Source organism: Podarcis filfolensis (genome assembly GCF_964270895.1).
Source record: "Podarcis filfolensis genome assembly, chromosome: 11".
Taxonomy (NCBI): domain Eukaryota; kingdom Metazoa; phylum Chordata; class Lepidosauria; order Squamata; family Lacertidae; genus Podarcis; species Podarcis filfolensis.
Window position 1 is genome coordinate 23,287,049 of NC_139613.1, and position 22,677 is coordinate 23,309,725.

The 22,677-nt window shown below is 45.0% G+C and overlaps 1 protein-coding gene across 4 annotated transcripts in view; it reads left to right on the top strand.

The window, feature by feature from the left end:
* The window catches only part of RAB3C (RAB3C, member RAS oncogene family), a 107,322-nt gene that overhangs the window by 10,635 nt on the left and 74,010 nt on the right, over window positions 1-22,677 (top strand). The gene's annotated exons all lie outside the window — the stretch shown is intronic.

Here is a 22,677-nt window from a genome sequence, read left to right on the forward strand (position 1 = left end):
CCACTCTTGCAAGATGTTGTTTACTTCCCAAGGGAAACATGCAAGCCGCCAGAAAAGAGTCTTAACAATGGCCATTGGGAGCAAGTGAGAGGGAGGGAGGTAAGAGAATTTTCACACAGCAGATGAATCTTTGCACAACTAGTGAGGGTCAACTTTGCACTAGTGGTGAGTGAAGGTCAACTGATCCCCAGTGTCCTCCTATACATGCTAAACCTCACTGTCTTCAGGGACAAGACTTGGTGAATTCTTTCATGACTGTCTCCCCAAGAAGTCTTGCCATTGCAAAATGAATTTCCCTTCTGACTGCTGCATTTGATTTAGTGTTTTTGCATTCCGTACTTTGTGCTGCACTTAAGGCTAAAGTAAAATGATATGACTGCAGTACCCCCAGGGCTGCTAATGAAATAAGATATGAATCTTGTGAAAGTTGCTCTGTGAATTGATTTTAAATCAATTGAACGTGTTCCCCTCATTGCATAACTTGCAGTGACAGCTGCATTATTATAAGCGTGTAGGCCCCATGTCTGCAAGATCATAGTATCCTTCCACTGTATTGCTTTCATCCAACTGCTTTGGATGTTTGATGATGATGATGATGATTTTGTAATTGTGTTCTAAGTGTGGACTAGTAAGTGAAAGGGGACTGTATCCAATGTTTTGTCCTACCCAGAGTAGATCACTGAAATTAATGGACATGACTAACAAATGCATTCCTTTTGGTGGGTTTACTCTGAGTAGCACTGGATACAATTCAGGGTCTGTAATTTCCTTGGCATATCATGCAAGTGTGTTTATTCAAAGTACAGTATATGTTCCCATTCCCCACTATTTGTACTAGTTGCTGCTGAAATTAAGATTTGCAGAATTGTTGGATATCATCATGTGATAGCCCACTATGAGGAGAGACATGACTTCTTTTCATTCATTCATCACAGCTTTATAGGAGAAGGACCATAATACAGTGAAAGAGCATATGCTTTGTATCCCAAAGGTCCCAGGTTCAATCCCTGGTATCTCCAGACAGGGCTATGAGAGACCCCTGCCTCAGAGAACCACTGCCAGAGTTTATCCTGAGATGGTTGCACCAGTGGCCTGACTTAGAGGAAGGCAGCTTTCCCTGTTCTTCTGTGTTCCTGGGTTTAAAGAATTGCAAGCATACAGGGGGTGTAGAGATGTTTCAGGATGTACAGTGGAACCTCTGTTTTCAAGGTCTTGGAAGCTGAATGATTCAGAACCCTAACGTCGAAAACCCAGAAGTGAATGCTTCCGTTTTCGAACGTGCCTCAGAAATCGAACAGCTTCTGAGGTGTGTTTCTCCATTTTCTCGATTGAAATTGCTGACCGCCCATTCCACCTCAGTTGACAAACCGAGGTTCCACTGTATTTGTGGGAGGAGATGAAGTTGGAAAGAGACAGCTTTGGTGGCCATCTGTTCTACTATTCAGGCTCTTTGAGAGGCTATCAGGCACCCTCTGTTGGAAGGTGTCCTCTGTTGGGAGGACTATCTAGTTCGGTGTAAAGATAAAGAAAAATAGGAGGGGGAGAGCAAGGATTTTTAGCATTGCCCGTCAGCAGCACCTGAGCAGCAAGCTGTAGCTGGCACACAGCTCAGCTGGACATAATTTTCCCTGCTATGGTGAGATGTGTTGCTTTTCTGTGTAAATTACAGTCATTATTTCTAAATCTGCAGCTTTTATGCAAACCCATAGCCTCTGTTTTGACAATGCATTCATTTCCCCTTTTGTGGCGATGCGTAAGTGGCCAACTTAGTGGCAAGCATGGCCTGGACTGCGAGATGCTAGGAGCAAACCAACGGGGAAGACTCTCTCTCTGATTTTCCGGTTGTGAGCTTCTGGCTGGTATATCTGGTGGACTCAGGGCCGGCCCTACCATTGGACAGGCAACCACCTCTGGCAGCAGAAGCTGAAGGGACAGCAGCAGTTTACCTACCAAGCAGTTCCACTTAACCTCCCTTTCCTTTCCTGTCTGTTGGGAGACCTGTGAATTCCTGGGCTCCCTAAACTAGCCTGCCACCATCGCTGGTGTAGATTCAACTGCGATTCTTATTAGCATTTGGCTGTTGGATGGAAAAGATGCATCAGTTTGTCCTTTGCCTCAGGCAGCAAAATGTCTGAGGTTGGCCCTGGTCAGAAGTACTGCAGATCTGATCCAATATATTGGTTGTTACACTCTTAAGACCTAGCCTAGGGACACATCCATGAGCTCTACCTGAGCAGAGGCTTCCCTGTTATCTTCTTTATCAGAAATGATGGCACATTCACTGTGAAATTTCATCTCTTAGCTCTCCTAGCTCTGAAGAGCAAGGCCTACCAGCTACTTAGGGAGGTGGCCACCTCAAGGATTCTGGATGCCACGAAAGGGCAGCAAACTGTTAGATTATTAAAAAAAATATATATTGTTGTGTTTTTACTGCCAGCAAGGAGGAGAGGTTCTGGTGTTGTTTTTCTGCTCCAGGTGCCAAATAACTGAGTTGGCCTAAGGTACTTATTTACCTTGATGCACAGCGGGTGGGGGGAGATTTGGCACTTTTTGAAATAGACACCTTTTCCCTCACTCTGCATGGTGACAGGAAAATGCACCCAGCTTTAAAAGCACTGTATTCAAGCTGGAAATGAAGGGTTGGGAATGTAATGAGAGGATGTTCCTTTGCAGCTGCGGCTTGAATTCAAACCAAGGCTGCAAAGGAGGAAAGGGTGGTAGTTCAGGCATGGAGCATCTGTTGTGCATGCAGAAGGTTCCATATTCAACCCTGGCCAGGTAGGGCTGGGAAAGTTCCCTGTCTCGAATTCTGGAGAGCTGCTGCTAGTGTCAGGATGCTGTCAGCGGCTGGTTGCCCAGGAAAGTATAAAGACAAGGAAAAGTTTCTTACCGTCTTTTTTTATTTCAGTCTTTACAGAGAGAGGCTATAGAACCCAGCCTCTTGGATAATGGTGTTGCACCGAGTGAATCTCCACTCCCTGTCTCTCCCACTTCCTCATTCGTCATTCTCATCGTCTCCTCTATGGGTGCTGCTACTTGCCCTCTGTCTTTGAGCTCTTTGCTCTCCTACTTTTAAGGCTTGCCGGGTACCAGGAGATGGAGGGTCTGGAATGCTTGTCAGCTGGGTGTTGTTCCGGCTGTCGCATGATTTCCCAGCTTTCCCCCTCATCTGCCTCTGAGCTGCTACCTCCCTCAACCTCCTGTTGTAAATCTGTACTGTCTTCCTCTTCCTCCTCCCTGGAAGGGTCAGGATGGGGAGGCGGTCTCCTCCATTCCTACTCTGCCCGGTCCCTGACAGCCAGTCAGTGCAGGCAGTACTGAGGTAGATGGATCAATGGTCTGTATTGGTGTGGGACAGCTTTCTGTGAAAGGATGAATTTGAAGTGCACTTAGCATGCAGCCCTATTTAGGGAAGTTTTTAATGTTTGATGTTCTATTGTGCTTTTAATTCTGTTGGGAGCCGCCCAGAGTGGCTGGGGAATCCCAGCCAGATGGCCGGGGTTTGTATGTATGTATGTATGTATGTATGTATAAATAAATAAATAAATAAGGTTTGCAATTTGAATAACCTGATTACCTATGACACTAGGTGATTGGCAGGTGGTCCACTTGCAGAGGGTTTTGGGTCTGGTTATTTAGCTGCATCCTGTCCCCCACCCCTGGTACAAATGCACTGTTAAGCAACTCCACCAGAAAACACCATACATTGGGGTTTACAATGTTTTGTAACTCCTGCATTCGTCCTTACTCATTTTCCATTGCAGTGGAAAACATGTTACAATTGCCTCTGCTCCTTGATTTGCATTGGCCCCTCTAATCCCTGGCATAAAACTCATCAGCATCTCAGGAGGGAGTTTAAAGAAATGATCAAAGGCTCTGGGGTGGACTCTCTTTGATCACTTGGGTGAGCCATTTTGGAATGAGTTAACCCAGGAATTGAGTTGACACACAGCTCTCAGTTTCTGGGTCTTAATTTGAAGATATGGAAGACTCTTTTGCAAGGAGTGCTATGCTTGCTGCTTTGAAATAACTCTGCGGAGACTCTCAGCTTTGATAATTGAGCATTCCTATTTAAGCCAGTAATGACATTTAAATATCAGCATGGCTCTTTGCATGCCTTATAATAGAGAGAAATGGAAAATAAAGCACCAATACAAAATTATTTCTTTAAAAAGCAGGAGGAGCGGATAAAGGCCAGTTGCCACTGGAGTCCTTTCTCAACATCCTTTGGCAGAGGATTCCTCAGCTTTTGATTTGGTTAAGAAAGCCCAAACTTTTTTGAGGAGGGAAGAAAGAATTCCTTCAGACAGTGCGGGCAGAGACTGATGAGAGGTGATAGGTGCCTTGCATGGTGTAGCAGGATGAATGTCACACTTGACAATCTTTGCACTCTGGAAAGCATAGACATTATTTCTTTATAGCATGTGTAACAACATGTGGGCAGCCAGCCATATTCTTTCCCAGGCTATGCCATTCCCCGCTCCAAGAGCAAATCAACATTCTGAGCTCACTGTGCTGCGTTAGGGCTCTACCAGACTAGAGGGGTTTTTTGGGGGGGTGTATTATGCAACTTTTCATTGATGCAATAATAGTGTGTTGGTGGTGGATTTATACTTCACTATCCACGTAGCAAGGGGCGCAGGTGGCGCTGTGGGTTAAACCACAGAGCCTAGGACTTGCCATTCGGAAGGTCGGCAGTTCAAATCCCCATGACGGGGTGAGCTCCTGTTGCTCAGTCCCTGCTCCTGCCCACCTAGCAATTCGAAAGCACGTCAAAGTGCAAGTAGATTAATAGGTAGCGCTCCGGCGGGAAGGTAAATGGCGTTTCCGTGTGCTGCTCTGGTTCGCCAGAAGCGGCTTAGTCATGCTGGCCACATGACCCGGAAACTGTACGCCAGCTCCCTTGGCCAATAAAGCGAGATGAGTGCCACAATCCCAGAGTCGGCCATGACTGGACCTAATGGTCAGGGGTCCCTTAACCTTTTTATCCATGTAGCATCCTGCTTTGTTAGTTGTTCTACAATGTTCCCCTAATGTTATTATTGTTGCCTGGAGGGGTACTATAGTGTAACGAGTGCGCCCTCTAAATGTTACCTAAACAGCTTGGAACAAATGCTCAATAAATAGCAATCACCATCTTAAACCGCTCTGCAAACAAAATGCTCAATAAACAGGTCATCTGGAAGCAACCAGAGCTGCTCTTCCATTTCCAGCTTTAAGCAGAATGGCACTGTTTGAGTGCTGCTAAATCATCTGCATCTGGAAGCCCCCGGAGTTGATACCTGGCTTTGCTTATTTTCTCCTTCTTGTCTCAGACTCATTCCTCTCCCTCCACATTTGTATCCTGGCTTCGATGACAAGCCATTAACTTGAACTGCCTTGAGTTCTTTGGCAAAAAGGTGGCATCGAAGGGTAGTAAGTAAATACATAATGTAAGAAGGGGAAGGGGCACTTTATTTCCCACTTGGGGTCTCGCCTGCAAACAAGTGATGCTTGCCCCCCCAACCCCCCCTGAGCTGGCAAGTGGCCAAGTGAAAAGCTAAGGTCCAAACTGGGGCAATTCGTTCTCTCTCTCTCTTTCTTGTAGGGATAGTGGAAGAAATTTGATTCAGTTTGCATTTGAAGGCAAAACTGCTCAAACAGCACTTCTGAAAGCGTGTGAACTGAAGCACTAATATCAATCAAAACTTGCACACCTCCAAATTGTGCAATGCAGTTCTCCAGCCAGGCCGTCTGTACAAACGTTATGCACTAAAGCTGTGCACTAAATTGCATATATTAATGAAAACAACATTTTAAGAATGCATTATATAAGAGGAAATTGCTTCGTGTAGAACTGCATAAAATATGTGGATTGGAGAAATTAATTTTTTGTGTGATTACTTTTATATTTTTTTAAAATGATGCAGGAAAAGTGGGAAACTGAACCCATGATTGTAAAAATGAAAAGCTGTGGGAAACTGCAATGGACAGAACTGCCTATCCATATCCCTTAGGTATTGCTTTGGTAACAGGCAGCCTTGTGGGACTGCTTTGATGACTGGGGAGAAGGGGGTGGTCTGGATGAGGGTGTTTAACTCTTTCATCACATGTCTTTTCTCCAATGTAACCCCCCCCCCATGCTATTAGCATTGGCAGAGTGTGTGGGTGAAAAGATAGGTACTGTGTTTCTGACTCCCTTCCTCCCCCACACAAATACTGCAGAATTAGTAGCTTGGGAGTGGAAGGAGAGGGTTAACCCCACCATTTCCTGGTCTTCAAAGCAACACAGAAGGCCTTCTAATTAGCAAAACAAAAACAGCAGGAGATCCCAATGGCAGATTTCCTGCACCATCACAACTGGTTTGGTTGTGAGTTAATTATATTTCAACATTATATTGAGTGAAATTTAATTATATTTTGGGTTGGTTTTTTAATTATTTTTTTTAAAGATAACCGCTATAGCAGTGGTGTCCTTTAAACTCTTTGGGTTATTCATTAAGGTGTTCCTTATCCCCTCACCTGGTCATGAAGCATTGGATCTACTTAAATCTTACCTGCTAGATAGGTACCCTGAATCAATTACTAGGGGAATGAAAGTGGAAAAAAGAACTGACAGTAACTTCCTGTTTTTCCTCTCTATCTTTTTCTCCACAAGGAAAGCACGAACCCAAAATGAAATTTCATAACTGCAGCTTAAAAGAAAAGGGTCTGGTAGTTAATTTCCCCTGTGGCGAATTCTCTTTCCTGGTCTTCTCTGGTTTCCTTTCTGTCCAATTTGTGTTAATTTTCAAAGTACCCTGTGCAATACCTGCTGTTGTTTTTCTCTTGTTAATTATCTGAGGCGTCCAATTGCCATTTTCCCCCACAAGTCTTCACAGAGGGCCAAATGACTCAACACAAATTCAGTACCTGCAGGATATTCTTGGAACAAATTTTCTTGGGTCTTTTATCACATTCTTATCAGTCCTGGAGTCACCACAAAAGCAGCAGCAGCAGAATTGGTGCATCTAATGCATGGCTGGTGCTGGACTTCAGGGGGCTCTTGGTAGAGTAACACTGATGCCCACCCAACACCCATCCCCTGCATGCAACCACACAGCATGGGTAAAAGGCAACCCCTCTCACCGCCATCATTACCTGCCATCCAGGTGAAGTAGTGCCACTTCTGTATCAGAGCCAGACTTGGCAGGGCTTGGATTAAGACCTTTAGAGGCCCCAAGCACTTAAACGATTTTGGTGCCCCCATATATATCTACTTCAATATATAGGGAAAGGTAAAGGGACCCCTGACCATTAGGTCCAGTCATGGCCGACTCTGGGGTTGCAGCTCTCATCTTGCTTTATTGGCCGAGGGAGCCGGCATACAGCTTCCGGGTCATGTGGCCAGCATGACTAAGCCGCTTCTGGCAAACCAGAGCACCGTATGGAAATGCCATTTACCTTCCCGCCAGAGCGGTACCTATTTATCTACTTGCACTTTGACGTGCTTTCGAACTGCTAGGTTGGCAGGAGCAGGGACCGAGCAACAGGAGCTCACCCCGTCACGGGGATTCGAACCACTGACCTTCTGATCGGCAAGTCCTAGGCTCTGTGGTTTAACCCACAGCGCCACCCGCATCCCGTACTTCAATATATAAACAATAATAAACCGTAAGTTAAAATTATATTTTTCGAAACGAAACGAAAACTACAGTAAGATGGAAAAGAGCGCTCATTTTTGTAAACTTCCACTTTATTTGTATTTGAAAAAAGTTCTCCTGCTTTTTTCTAATTGCAGAGTCTTTGATCAGATCCTTGAAACTAATCTTTCATGACACATCTGCCTCTATATTTAGTAGAGATAAGGCAATCCAGCCTGCCCTGTTGCATAGTTGTTCTCTTGGGATTTTTAATATACTTCAACTGAGAAAATGAATGCTCAGCTTGAGCGGTTTGCGACCATTAATGTTAAAAATCCAGCAATGGGAAATTTCTGTGGTGCCCCCCTTGCCTTGATACCCTAAGCATATGCTTATTTTGCTTAATGGTTAATCCAGCCCTGAGCCTTGGCTCCCAGCTTACCCCAATACAACAGATCTGTGGAATCTATAGATTTCTATAGAGCAATATAAGAGAGCTTTAGGGCCCATTCAAAGCATCAATGGCCAGCAGTGGAACATATGCCCGCGCTGTCCAGGGCGGGCGCGCTCTCAAGGGGGGGCATGGCCCGGAAGGTGCCCTCCCGGGCATGGGATAGCCGCTCGGGTGCCCAGAGTAGTCCGCGCGCCCTGCCACCAGGGGTGGAGCAAGCTGCCCATGGCGGACATTCGGCGCGCCGCCTGCCCGCAACTTCCAAACCTCCCCCAAGCTATCAAAACAAAAGAGGAAGGGGGGAATGCCACCGGCAAAGCGGCACAGCTCCCCCCTTACCCTGACAGCTTGAGGTAGGCTTGGGAGTCGTGGGCAGATGGCACGCTGAATGTCATCCCCCTCAGTGAGGGCACCCGGGGTGATCCGCCTCCACCGCCCCCCTTCCTATGCCCCTGTCAGCGGCACCCACCCATTGCCGTGATGCCACTGGGCTGTTCAACAGGGGGGTGAACGTAGAGGGGCAGCACAGCCGGGTCAAGCTAGTGAGGGGCCCTTCTAAGTGCCAGAGGCCCCTGACCAGTGCCTGGCCTGGCTGACAGCTGGTTCTGGGCCGGATTTCACATTTTAGCAATTTCATGTTGTAGAAACTGTGCAGTAGGAGAAGAGCAAGTCAGCCTTGCTGGTTAGCTCAGTTGGTTAGAGTGTGGTGCTGAGAATGCCAATGTCATGGGTTTGATCCCTGCACTGATGCATATTCCTGCAGTGCATTGGACTAGATGATTCATGGTGTCCCTTCCACCTCTATACTTTTTTCCAGCTTTACAATTTACATTTGTATTCAATTCGTAATCATAACCTTACACATATAGGATTCCCTGAATCCACCCCTCCATGGCTTCCGTTATTAATCTGTTTTCAACTGCGTCTTATAATATTCTCCATTCTTTCTTAAAATTCCCTTTTTTTAACCGTAGTTCCTGTTACATTACAAGTGTTTCTACATTCCTGCCAAAGTTTTCAGTTGTTTACAGTGTTCTCCAAGGTAACTTATAAATTTTCCCCCATTAAAGTTTCTGTCTTCTTGGTTTCTAATCTTCCTGGTCATTTTCGCCATTTCGGCATAGTCCATCATCTTTGTCAACCCCTCTTCTCTGGTTGGGACTTTATCTTCTTTCCATCTCTGGGCCAAAAGTATCCACATTGCTGTCACCAACGATGCAAGCTGCATTGCTACACTCGCTTATGTGGGAGTAAGTTCTTCTTGTCAGCTGGGAAGAAGCAGTGGGGATGACTGCCCGGCTCCTGTACACAACGATAAATCTTCCCTGTGTTAGAAGCATTCCCCCATCACCAGATTGCTCTCCAATTACCTTCTCCACCAGCTGTGGTTTTGAGCTGCCTAATGAACAGTGATATGTAGAACCAGCTAGGAACTGTTTCCACTCACCTCTGAAGGCTCCTGAGGGTAGGCCTCTGAGGGCGTTTCGTGCCACAGACTAATTATACTGGAAACAACAGTTCTGGAGGTGGTGTCCGTATCAGGTAATTATCATCATCTTCATGAAACTACACTTCCCATGCTTCTTTGAAAGAAGCCACCACCACTGAACTCATGTAAAACAGATGTGTTTATGGTGTGTGTGTGTGTGTGTGTGTGTGTGTACACCCACAACATGCAGAAAGTTAGTAAGCAACTGGGAAAAAAAATTGTAGTAGGATCAAGACATGTGGAAGCCTGGAGTTAATTTTCCATGCTCCATCCTCAAAGGTCTTTCAGTCTCTTGATTGCCTCCTCTGTTGTAGGTCTACAGACCTGATACATTTAACATTTCTTCTGATGGCATTGCAGCCAAGAACTAACTATCTGTATTGCAGGGCAAACCTATCTCCAATGCTTTGCAAAAGGTGAATTCCTTGTGTTGGCGCAAAGTTACTCTTTGCACATTGACGAGACTGTGTTTGCATTGGAGAGAGACCATAGTGTCATAGTAACAAACATGCTTTACATGCAGATGATCCCAGGTTCAAGCCTTGGCATTTTAAAAAAGGACCAAGTGATGGGACACATATTTTGCAGAGTCGCGGAAGAGCTACTGCCAGTCAGAATAGGCAATATTGCTCTAGAGAGATTATTTGTCTGGCCTCTTATAAGACAACTAACTCTCTGTGTTCCTGTGACATGGCAGGTTCTAAAGCAAGGAGAAACCGACAAACCCATGAATGGAGGAGAGGTTTGCTCTTTTTGTAAATTTTAGCGTAAACTGGCCTAATTCACAACTCCTTAATGAACCAAAAAGCAGCTTTCCTTCGAAATTCAGACCTCTCCAAATTTTGGGGTATAGTTCTCCAAGCAAAATAAATAGGTATATTAGGTAGGGTTGCCATATTTCAACAGAAAAGTTGTTGAGAGGGTTTTTTTAGTTTTGCCCAGAGTTGTTGAGCTATTTTTTTTGCAAAATCGCAAAAATATATATGCTGAGCTAATTTTATGGCAAATTGGCAAAAACGCCACTGCCAACATGGGCTGCCATACATGCTGACTGTAGTATTACGGATATGTCCGGGATTTCCCAGACGTATGGCAGCCCTAATATTAGGGAAATGCATCTATGCAAATGTGCATATTGGTGGAAATAGTGCACCGAAATGCATTCTAGAAGAGGAAATTGCCTTCATAGATCTGTATGGTAAGCAGGACTGAATTTTTTCACGAAGACACACAAACACGTGTTCATGAAATGATGCAGAAATGGGGTGAACTCAGCTTAATGTTGGAAAAACAAGAACCCAGAAAACCTAGAAAGTGACACATTTATCTATCCTTCTACCTAGTGTAAGTAGTAATTACACAGTTGAAATCATGTTCAGGAATGTGATTAAGCCAGAGATGACTGACATTCATATTCTGATAGTACAGTGGTACCTCGCGTTACAGACGCTTCAGGTTACAGACGCTTCAGGTTACAGACTCTGCTAACCCAGAAATAGTACCTCGGGTTAAGAACGTTGCTTCAGGATGAGAACAGAAATCGCGCAACGGTGGCGCGGCAGCAGCGGGAGGCCCCTTTAGCTAAAGTGGTGCTTCAGGTTAAGAACAGTTTCAGGTTAAGAACAGACTTCCAGAACGAATTAAGTTCTTAACCCGAGGTACCACTGTATTGTTTATTGTCTACCATAACAAAGGGTTTTATGTCTCTTGGGTGACTTAAAAAAACTTTACCATGTGGAAGTATTAAGCAACCTAAAAATAGATTGTCAACATTTTTAGTTGTCTGTTCAGAGGAGCTGAGAATTGTTGTCTCTGGCCCACATGCTGTATGCTTAACTCTGCCTGCTCCAATGTGTTGCATCCCATGATGCCTTTGGGTCTTTCAGAAGATGCATATGAACCTGACAGAGTCCCATGGAGAATCCAGTGAGTCAAGTCATGAGCAGGCAAGTTAATATTGGAAGTGCTGCCTGTCACTGACTTGCCAGTATCCTAACACTCCTAGTGCACTCTGACTCATTAAGATCTGCCACATTCATTAGGAAATTTCTAATGAACCTCGGAGAGCCTGGCCTTTGGAAGCTGCGATTGTCTGGAGCCGCAATGACTCATTATGAGATTCAAAAGTTGGTTTCCATGGCAGGGTGGGGGTGGGGAGAGGGAGGGACAAATACAGATCAGTCAACAAAACGTTCAGAACCGGACCTTGCCCACTACAAACTGTGGGTGGCATTCATACTGGCCGTTTCCTAGGAAGGGATAAAGGGGAACAAATTATACCATGTCAAGTCTGTTCATACGCAGTTCGGAAAGAGATAATAAAACTGCCGCATTAATATTGACTGGAGTTTTGCCAGTTGTTTCTGATGGAGTACGATTAGGTCAGGGGAAAAACAATGCTGTCCAGGGATGTAAAGACTGCGGAGAGAATAATTGGGTGCACTCTTCCCACCTTGGATCAAATCTATGCTTCCAGGTGCCATAAGAAAGCTGCAGAGATAGTGCAGGATAGTGCGCACCCCAGAAATGATCTCTTTCAGCTTCTGCCTTCTGAAAGAAGGTACAGGGTTATAAAGACTAGGACTAGCTGCCTGAGAAACAGTTTCTATCCAAATGCGATTTTGGTTTTAAACACAGTGTAAGGTAGTCTTTATGTGAGTATATTGCATTCAGTTACCGGGTATCAGAGTTTTTAGGGGCTAACCAGGCTGGGATTGAATCCCCGTCAGCAGTTTGAATCCCCACGACGGGGTGAGCTCCCGTTGCTTGGTCTCTGCTCCTGCCAACCTAGCAGTTCAAAAGCATGTCAAAGTGCAAGTAGATAAATAGGTACCGCTCTGGTGGGAAGGTAAATGGCGTTTCTGTGTGCTGCTCTGGTTTGCCAGAAGTGGCTTAGCCATGCTGGCCACATGACCCGGAAGCTGTACACTGGCTCCCTCGGCCAATAAAGCGAGATGAGCACTGCAACCCCAGAGTCAGCCATGACTGAACCTAATGGTCAGGGGTCCCTTTACCTTTACCTTTATGCACGATGAGTATGGCTTAGTTGGAGATCACCCTACATGCAGCTCCCCGGATGTCTGCCTTTCCAACAAAGATGGGGTGGTGATACCTGTGGCCCTGCAGGTATTGCTGGGTTACAAATCCCCGACTGGGTCTTATGGGAAGGGAAGTCCCCATCCCTGTAAACAAAGAGCATATGAGGAGTCTGACATGTCTTTCTTTTTAATTTTACTATTGTGGAGGGAAACTATTTTCTCGCCAGGTCAGTATCTGTCAGCAAAGGCCTTCACCTGGTTCAAGGCAATGTTCAACATTCCCTCCTGTGACACGAGTCTAGATGGCAATGCATCCATGCTGTGTTCCGGCAGTCATAAATCTTTCCTATAGCAAGTACATCCATCTTGGCTTAGCAATGTGTAAAGGTTTCAAATTAACCACTTGCTACTGTAGATAAAAATATTGTGGAAGAAAAATAAAACCAACAGTTAAGTCACTGTCAGCAGTCTGGAGAGCTAATTAAGATCTATTGCAGAAGCCAAAGAATTACAGGAGCTCAAAAGGATGTTTTATGGAGACTTTGTAAAAAGGCAAGTGAGAAAGCTTCACGATCTTGACAGGTTTTTTTGGAAACAGGAACTAGCCTTCTCACCTCATTAAAAAAAAAGTTTCAAGTCAGGTTTTATCCATTTTCCCAATATTGTAGTGTTATAAGCTTCTTATGCCCCCACTCCTTAGGATTTTTCATATTATTGAATTTATTTATTATGGTCGAGATCAGCTTATGAAACACAAATGGAACTGCAATCCCAATCATATTAGAAAAGAGAACTAGGTGTAGGGAAAATGATCCAGTTCCCAGAATTAGTGTCAACCACCTGTATGCTTCCAGCTCTACAAAGCCTTTCTGAGAAGTGGGGCTGGGTGATATATCAAAACTGGTTTGAAGTTCATTTGTGATATTGGTTTCATAATTTTTGACCTGGCAATATATTGTGAATCATGATGTGTGTGTGCCATGCAAAAATCACAGTGTGGGGGAAACCACGAAGCCAACCAATGCTTCTACATAGCTCCATCCTTATTTCAGACATTGTGCTATATCAGTATATTGCGATGTTTAGCTGGTGATAAATCACAATGTTGAAAACCAGATATTGCCCAGCCCTACTGAGAAGAGGTGGCCATAACTGGACAGAGCATTCTAAAAGTGGCTGCCCCATAAGACTGTTGAGGCTGCAATTCTGTATACATTTACCTGAGAGTAACTCTCATTGAACTCAATTGGGCTTGTTTTTGAGTAGACATGTATAGGCTTGCATTGTCAATGGCAATGCAATACATTCCATGTATGTTGTTTGCAGTCTGTTTTCTCAGGGAGAGAAAGCTTCATGAAACTGGAGGGCAGATTTTGGTGCAACACTATCTCTGCTGCACCTGAGGGCATCAGCCTGACTTAGGAGGTGCAGGGCAGCCTACATGACACCCACAACTCTGTTCTTAACCTCACTACTCTGCCAGGCACCTGCTCATGCCACCCACTCAAAAATGCAGCATTGACAGTGCCAGCATGCATCACATGACCAACACATCCACAGGTATGGCACCCACTGTAGTGCATGGCTTGAGCTGGCTGCCTCTTTTGCCTGCTTGCTCTATCAGGGGCCTTTCCTAATGGCACTGTGCTATGTTTGGGAGAAGGTGCCTTGGTGAGATAGTAAGCCAAGCCAGACCAGCAGCAAGCAAGTCAGTGTGGTGTAGTGGTTAAGAGCGGTAGACTTGTAATCTGGTGAACTGGGTTCGCGTCTCCGCTCCTCCACATGCAGCTGCTGGGTGACCTTGGGTTAGTCACACTTCTCTGAAGTCTCTCAGCCCCACTCACCTCACAGAGTGTTTGTTGTGGGGGAGGAAGGGAAAGGAGAATGTTAGCCGCTTTGAGACTCCTTCGGGTAGTGATAAAGCGGGATATTAAATCCAAATTCTTCTACTGTTCATGTGCCAGCTCAGGAGGTTGGGAATAGCTGGGACAGCTGAAATGAACACCCAGAGAGGCTCAGGAGAAATGCCCAAGGAGGCTCACACTCTCCAGAATCAGCTGTCTCACCCTGCCTTATGATAGGGCCGGCCCTAGCCAGAATCGCTAGAGCCGTTACCCTTCCAGTATTCGCTTAGTCACTCCTCACACAAGTGCATTTGAGACAGATGACAATGCACAGATATGACTCAGGCCTTTAGCTGGCAGCTTCCAATATCCGCTGTTCTCTCTTTGTTCTGCCCACTTGCTGCAATGGGAATAATTACTTTTATTCTCTTGATGGAGCACGGCTGCTAGGCTTATCATCCACAGCAAGTGACTGACTCTGCTAAAAATTGCTAATTCCATTTGAGAGGAAGTGATGAAATCCTATTCTAGTGAGGAGCGGCTGTTCCGAAAATGATGTTGGGTGCCGACTTTGGATGTGTGTGTGTTCTCATGTGCACAAATTGCACCCTTTGATTCTAGAGGAGAAAGAAAACTGCCTGAACTTCCCGTCTCTGAAGCCCAGCCACTGCTTTTCTGGGCAGACTGGGATGGAAAAGGTGTGATCTGCAGGCTGCAGAGGAGGAGCTTCAGGCTGGAGGAGGGCATTCAGGACTGTGGCTGCAGCAGAAACATCACAGATAGTTGCTTATATCAAGTCAGATCGTTAATCTGTCTAGGTCAGTATGGTTTGGACTGGCAGGCAGGAGCTCTTCAGGGTTTCAGACAAGCGGGGCTCTTGGAATTTTCCCTATGAAGCCATGTGAATGCATAGAGTTGAAGCCCTCATAGATAAGTAGGTGAAGCCATGTGAATGCATAGAGTTGAAGCCCTCATAGATAAGTAGGTGAATGAGGGAATAATGAAATATTTCCCAACTGAGGATGATCCCACCATGAGTTCAGAACAAATACAAGTAATAACAATATGGATGGCATCTCACCAGCGTGATTTTGACCCAATGGTATGGCATTTCCTAAGCGGTAAACGCATTCTGTCTAAATTCTGTATGTTAAAATAGTGACAGGAGAATTCACAATAATGCTTGGATATCAGACCTAAGCGGAATCTCTTTCCTGTAGAACAAAGTGCAAGTGTATTTATAAATGAAATAGGTTTATAAGCAGCTATTTTTGAAGCTGCTGTGATTTCATAAAGTGTAACAGCTGTGGGACCAACAGCCCGTGCCAAGTATGATGCACCTGTTCATACAGGTGGGAGAGGACACACACAACCCCCCTGGGTTGTCAGCCCACTGGTGACCATGCATAGGCTGACAAAAGGTCCAGGTGTTGTTGGAGTCCAACTCTCATCAGTCCCAGCCAACATGGCCGATGGTCAGGGATGGCAGGAGTAGCAACATTGTCCAGTGACGGTCATTGTGTCATACTGCAGCCACTGGTGTGGTGGCATGCTGGTATATCACTCAAAAAGCATCTGTTCCACAATACAACAGTACAGGTAATATGTAAAGCTAATGAAATATTTTCCACATTCAGGGGCAGCCCATCCTGTTTTGCCGCCTGAGGCAAAATGTGAAAGTGCCGCTTTTCACCCCCAGGCCAAAGACTCACAAGGTGTGACGTTAACATATGAGAGTGCTGGAGGTGAAATAGTTAAACAAGTTACCCAATCAGAACTCAGGGGGGTGGAGTCAGAGGGACTATAAAACCAGCTCTGGGAGGGGCAAAGGGAAGAGTTCGTTGGGAGGTTGGTTGGAGTGGGAGTGAATTGGGATAGTCTGTGGGTAGGCTGAGTTACTGTAGCGAAATAAGCTGAGTCCGGATCAGTTAGGGGCTAGGAAGACAAGTAAATATCTGAGAGGTGGTTTAGTGAGTGAGAGCAGGTAGCGGAAGTTATACGTCTGGATAGGCACCCCATGATTGTAATTGACCGATACCGTTTATGAAACCACACACTTGTTAAACTGCAATAAATAAACAAAAGTTTATGTTCCAATTTAACCCTGACTGAACTCAGTATTGTACCACGTAGGGCCTGGGTGGTGGTAGCGAGAAATAAAGTGGTGGCATAGGGATCAACAGACAGTGAAACGTCCGGGGACCCTGTGTGATCGCCACACAAGGGTACTGTGATTGTAGCTGCTCCCACTTTGCCAGAAGCCATTGTCATCATGTGGCTGAGGCGGCAGCAGGGGCAGGCAGGGCCCACATGGCAGCACCTCCTGGTAGGATTCTGCCACCACTGCAGTCCACCTCATGGGCAGGCCAGCGCTGCTCATGTCTGGATGCACCTCAGGTTGGGAAAGGCTGATGTAATATGTATCAAGGATATTTGACTCTTGCATTGGAAATCTGTGGGTTCCCCTCTCCCCTACTCAAAAGTTGGGGGGGGGGGACGGCCAGAGTGTGTTGTATCCTCAGCCAGCTACTTTTTCAATCAGCCGTGTTGTTTTTCTCCATTTGAATTGGCAGCTTGCGTGCTGTGCTAGTTTGCCCTATCAGTAATGCACTCTGAAATGCTGCTGCTTAGTTAGCATTAGGAAATCCCTGCTGTCTCCAAGGGGTAGATTTTGGAAATCAAAGGAAGCTAAAAGAACTACAAACAGAACAAGCTGAAACTGGAGCAAGTCTGCAGGAGAAACCCCATTTCAGATTAAACACTGATAAATTATGCAGGTCTTCTCTGGATCATTTCCTTCCAAGCTTTCCCCCCGATCTGGGTAGCACGCCAATGGGAGATGTCAGCCCATCACAACATCATAGTTTGAGGGTTTGTTCTTTTTAGTGAACAGGATAGATATTGTGAGTTGCTACATGCTTGCCTTTTATAGCTTCGAGACTTGGATGCTTTCCACCTTGGTCCTTTGAAACTTCTGCTGTACAAATAATGACATACGCGTCGGCAGCTAACTGTGCAATCCTAGGCATGCTTACTCAGAAGTAAGTCCCATTGTGTTTAGCATTTCTTGATGATCAGGGCACACAAGTAGACAGAACAGATTCAGCGCTCAAGGGACCTAGAAACCTAAGGAACAATTCCTGCTTTTAATACCGTAGCTTTGACTCTCACAATGAAAGCTGCATTGGTTGGTCGGTGATTCAGAGTTTCTTTCTTTCTAATTAAGAGTTATTGCAAACATGCTGGATTTGGATAGATCTGCAAGTGTTCAATAGTGAGTATCTAGGACACAGTTTTCGCTCTACCCGTGGAAAACATGAAACTACTTACTGTGTCACACCATCGTGAAATCAATTGCTTACCCTGCTTACCCTTGAAAATAATTGTTGCGGCTGGTTCCAAGCAGTGCAGTGTCCTACAAACAATGCCATCAGTTAATTGACCATATATGAGTAGGTGGCTTTATAAAGGAAAAATATTCAAGCTGACATTTTATTGAATTTTAGTATTGCTTATGACAGTAGTCACAACCTTCTTGCTCCCCGCCTTCCCTCTCAGAAACTCCCACTATTCTGTACATAAGAACAGAATAGGAATACAGAGTCAGACCGGTGCTGGCCTGTCCAGCTGAGAATTGTCAACATTGACTGCCAGCAGCTCTCCAGGCCAGGCACTCTCCTAGTCTTACCTGCAGATGGCTAAATTTCCTTGGTGGCTGAATCTAGTAGTAATTCCATCCGTATCTCATTTTGTGGTGAAGCTTCCCATCCCGAGCAATGATGTGTGCTTCTTTTTGAAGAAAGCTTTGGAAAGGGATTTTTGACAGATTCATTCTTGAGCGTTTAAATATAGCATCAATAAATAATAGCAATGTTTTCGTCTTAAGTTAAATGTGAATACTTCCCAAGACTAAATGATGATGAAGACTGACACATTCCCAGTTTAGAACACAACTAGGTCATTCTATTTCTAATCTTGGATCGAAGCTGGTTTAGGGGGAAGCACAGCATGTCATAAGAAATGACAGGCTAGATGTGGATTGTGGCAAATGCCATGTGCACACCACTTACCAAACCATCCATGGGAACACACTGGATGCAGAATAAAGGGGAGTGCGTAGAGTTCATGCTTGGAGAAGATCAAAGTTTGGCTGGGCATCTCCACTTAAAATGATCTCAGATAGAAGGACCCTAAACCATTCTTAGAAATCTGCCAGGGTATGTGTGGGTTTAGAACAGAGAAACTTCCTGCTTCCCCCATAAGCCCTCTGTACATCTTGAGAGAAAAGATAACTCCACCCTCAAGACTAAGGGGTCAGTGAGTGTGCCTTGGAAGAATCATGAACACCAGAAAAAGACCTCAGTGGAGCCACTGAGACCATGGGCACCACATCCTGCTTTTGACAGTCCTGAGCTAATTGGACCAGTGGTCTGATGTGGAACAAGCAGCTTCCTAAATATTGCTTTTTAGAGGAATTGGAGCTCTGAAGTGGGGGTTGTTCTTCCGCAGCTTCCAGCAACAATTCAGGGGGAAACTTTGTAAGTTTCCCAAAGGTTCCACAGTAGTAGATCTTTTGACTGTCTTTTCAGACCCAGATACACACATTATGACAGGGATATCTGTCCTGAAGAAACACAGGGGAAATGATCATCATATTCTGAGAGTTTCTTTCCTAATATTTCTTCCACATTTCAAGGGCCTTAGAAAGCTGGGTCCATTGTGTGAATGGAATGGTAAAATCCAGGTCACATATGAGTTAGCTTTCTAGCTTATAGTCATCAACTGGAAATTTCCCCACTGGAAAATACCTCAAGAAAGATTGTTTTGGGATGAGGTGGAGCTTGGCAGTTTTGCATTTCTTTCAAAGTTTGGTTCAGATATGTTCTTAAAAGATTTTTGTCCGAGCTGGCAAACAAGCAGAACTCTCACCAAAGTAGTATGGGAGGAAAGCCAAGTGCTCAAGACGGGGGAGGGGGTTTGCGGGGGGAAGAGAATATTTCACCAGGGAATTACCCTTGCTAATTTACTTTACAATCCAAGAGCATTGAAATGACTAGATCATCAAAAGAAAGGCAGCATGATCACTCTGAACCAACATCCGGAATATTTTGAGCAGCACTCTCTGAATTTTGCAGTCCTGACATTCTCCGCGGCAAATGACAACATTAGTCTCTGCTTAAACAAGGTCAAAGGAAAGGCCCCAGTTCAGTTACTCATTCTGGGTTTTGTGGATTATGCTGAAAGTCTTTCCGTGTTCTTAATCAATACGCTGCTTATTTTTAAGGCTTTGATTGATTGAGTCGTTTTCACATCTACGAGTTTTTAAATTGGGTGCAAAAAAATGCAGCAACAAATTGGATGCAATGTTTTGAACTAAAGAGGAAAGCAGCTATTTGAGCCTGGCCAAATTGAGGGGCATGGGGAATGGAGTGACATTTCTCAAGCCTTCTTGCTTTGAAGAAAGGCAAATGGAAGAGGAATAGGTTGGAGACAGCAGCGTTTCTTTCCCCCAGGGCTAGAGACAGGTGAACTAAAATGGAAGAAACAAGCACATCAGAACATAAGATGAGGCTGCTGGACCAGGTCAGTGTCCCATCTAGTTTCAGCATCCTGTTCTCACAGTGGCCAGCTGGATGGCAGTGGGAAGCCTGTAAACCAGGCCTGAGTGCAACAGCATTCTCCCTCCCTGTGGTGGCCAACAACTGGTGTTCAGAAGCATGCTTCCTCATAGCCATCAGGGTTAGCCACATGAGGCAGCAGTTGCATCTCCAACCATCCTATCTGGAGCTAGATGCAGCTGACAACACTACACAACCCATTTGCATGGTTTTATTAAGAGCTAACTGGTAGGATATATATTTTACATGACTCAGATCCTTAATCTTAAGGTAGACTTGATTTTCTGGGTGGATAAGAAATCAAATACAGTGGTACCTCGGGTTAAGAACTTCATAGAATAGAATCATAGAATCATAGAGTTGGAAGAGACCACAAGGGCCGTCGAGTCCAACCCCCTGCCAAGCAGGAAACACCATCAGAGCACTCCTGACATATGGTTGTCAAGCCTCTGCTTAAAGACCTCCAAAGAAGGAGACTCCACCACACTCCTTGGCAGCAAATTCCACTGTCGAACAGCTCTTACTGTCAGGAAGTTCTTCCTAATGTTTAGGTGGAATCTTCTTTCTTGTAGTTTAATAATAATAATATAATAATAATAATAATATCTTTATTGTCATTGCCCCCTCTCAGGGACAACGAAATTACTTGACTGCTCCATAAAAACACTAATTAAAACAATACAGTATAGTACAGCAAGGAAGATTAGATGACTTTCAAAGTCCAGGCTTCCCATTCAGGGCCGAGATCGCTCTGGAGAAGAAGCTGTTCTTAAGACGGCTCGTTCTTGTCTTCATCGTCCTGTATCTCCGTCCCGACGGCAGGAGCTCGAAGAGACAGTGACCAGGATGTGATGGATCTTTTACTATGTCCAGTGCCTTCCTATGGCACCTTGTGGCATAAATCTGCTCTAAGGTGGAGAGTGGGCAGCCAACAATGCTCTCTGCTGCCTTAACAACTCTGCACAACCCCATCCTGTCCTGGGTAGTACAGCTTCCGTACCACACACATAAGCCGTAAGTGAGCACGCTCTCAATGGCACAGTGATAGAAGGCAAGCAGCAGTTTCTGCAGAAGATGGTTTTTCCTTTGTTTGGATCCATTGCTCCGTGTCCGCTTCTCTGGAGCAGCAGAAAACAACCTTTCTCCCTCCTCTATGTGACATCCTTTTATATATTTGAACATGGCTATCATATCACCCCTTAACCTCCTCTTCTCCAGGCTAAACATGCCCAGCTCCCTTAGCCGTTCCTCATAAGGCATCGTTTCCAGGCCTTTGACCATTTTGGTTGCCCTCCTCTGGACACATTCCAGTTCGTCAGTGTCCTTCTTGAACTGTGGTGCCCAGAACTGGACACAGTACTCCAGGTGAGGTCTGACCAGAGCAGAATACAGTGGCACTATTACTTCCCTTGATCTAGATGCTATACTCCTATTGATGCAGCCCAGAATTGCATTGGCTTTTTTAGCTGCCGCGTCACACTGTTGGCTCATGTCACGTTTGTGGTCAACCAAGACTCCTAGATCCTTTTCACATGTACTGCTCTCAAGCCAGGTGTCACCCATCTTGTATTTGTGCCTCTCATTTTTTTTGCCCAAGTGCAATACTTTACATTTCTCCCTGTTAAAATTCATCTTGTTTGTTTTGGCCCAGTTCTCTAATCTGTCAAGGTCGTTTTGAAGTGTGATCCTGTCCTCTGGGGTGTTAGCCACCCCTCCCAGTTTGGTGTCATCTGCAAATTTGATCAGGATGCCCTTGAGTCCATCATCCAAGTCGTTGATAAAGATATTGAATAAGACCGGGCCCAAGACAGAACCCTGTGGCACCCCACTAGTCACTCTTCTTAATTTGTTCTGGAGGTCTGTTCTTAACCTGAAACTGTTCTTAACCTGAGGTACCACTTTAGCTAATGGGGCCTCCCGTTGCCGCCGGAGCATGATTTCTGTTCTCATCCTGAAGCAAAGTTCTTAACCCGAGGTACTATTTCTGTGTTAGCAGAGTCTGTAACCTGAATTGTCTGTAACCCGAGGTACCACTGTAATAATAATAATATATGTATTTTTAATAATAATATATGTATTTTTGCATGAAAGGTTTTCTAATATAATGTAGTTTTGTATGTTATTTTCACTGCATCACAAAAAATTGTACTTCGGTTTGCTCCAGTCAAAGTGTGAAATCGATACTTTTGCATTAAAACGGGAAGTCAAATTTCTCCCCATCCCTAATCACAAGTCTCTCGCCATAGAGCAAAAGTGTAAATTCCGTTTTCGCACATCACCCCCAAGTGCCCCAGAAGTGGGGATGTGAGCAACTTAAGCATCTGCTTGCTGGCCCTTTCTGCAAGTGCAAACAAGCCTTCAGGGGCCAACATCTGCCAAAGATCTCAGCAAGCTGCTGTTAGTCAGGGTTGACTGAACGGGGCTGGCTACATCATGGACCAATTTGAATCTAAATAGAATGCAGCTTCTTATCAGTGCCATTTAAATGACCTCCTCCATGCTAATGTGATTTGCAAGGTGGATCCTGGAGGTGTTTTGCAAAGGCTGGAAGCCATGGGCTTCTTCCATTAGAATTATCACCAAAACATCATTTATGTACTTCTCATCCTAGAGTGTAAACAGCACTGAAATGGAGG